Raw genomic sequence first — 1,036 nt, forward strand, 5'->3', positions numbered from 1 at the left:
GAAGTAACAGATTCAGCCTAGCAAAACAGCAACATCATGAACACTACTTAACAAGCTCGATTCACTCACCACAAGTCATTGTATGACAATATAAGCATAGCATCATCAAGAAGGCATGTTTGTGAAACAAACCAAGTCAAGAACAAGTCCATAGCATGCACGGATCAACTACAACAAGCTTGCCCAAATTGAATAACATGTAAACAATCTGCCAGGAAACATTTTGAAGCAAAATTAGAGCACGAAAATGACATGCTGACTACTCCATAATTGCAACAAAGGGCATGAATGGATAGACAATAACCACATGTTCAAAACACCCTTACTGAAGTATCTCTAAATATGCATGCATCTCTCTGTAGCATCAAGTTTACATGGCATCAAAATAACAGCAGAACAGGGACTAAAATCAGCAACATCACGATGCCTAGTTTGCATGCTTGTGCTAGTCACCACATTGATCACAAAAATACATGGTAAGCACCTCTATAAAGAAGACATGGCATAGTTCAAAACACATGAAGACATCAACCTCATAGGATGCACACATCAATCATGGCAAAAATGACAAACGAGCTCGTTCTGATAACAGACAACAGAAAACATCATGAAGCACTCTTACAATGATGATTCAGGCATCAAGATGACGTCAAATGAATATGATGCAATGGAATGAAATGATGTACTCGTGGAGGCGAACAATTTTACATATTACACGCACGAAACGGAGCTACAGACGCAGAGATACGGCGTGACGAACATAGCATGAAAATGACATAATCTGGGACTTAGCAGATTTCAGAGGGGGGGAGTCAACCTTCGGCACGGATTCCGAGGCAGGCCGGATCTCGCCGAACTTCGCCGGAGATGGAGAGGAAGGTCCCGGGGCGCTCTCCTCCGGCCGGATCTCGCCGGATCCGGCACGGGATGGCGCGGGGACGGTGATGGAGGGACTCGGGGAGGCCGGGGAGGCGATGCGGGGCGCCACGGGATGGCCGGGGCGGCGGCGCGGCACCGGGGCGAGGAGCTCGCCGGA

This window comes from Triticum aestivum, chromosome 7B, assembly GCF_018294505.1.
Source record: "Triticum aestivum cultivar Chinese Spring chromosome 7B, IWGSC CS RefSeq v2.1, whole genome shotgun sequence".
Lineage (NCBI taxonomy): Eukaryota > Viridiplantae > Streptophyta > Magnoliopsida > Poales > Poaceae > Triticum > Triticum aestivum.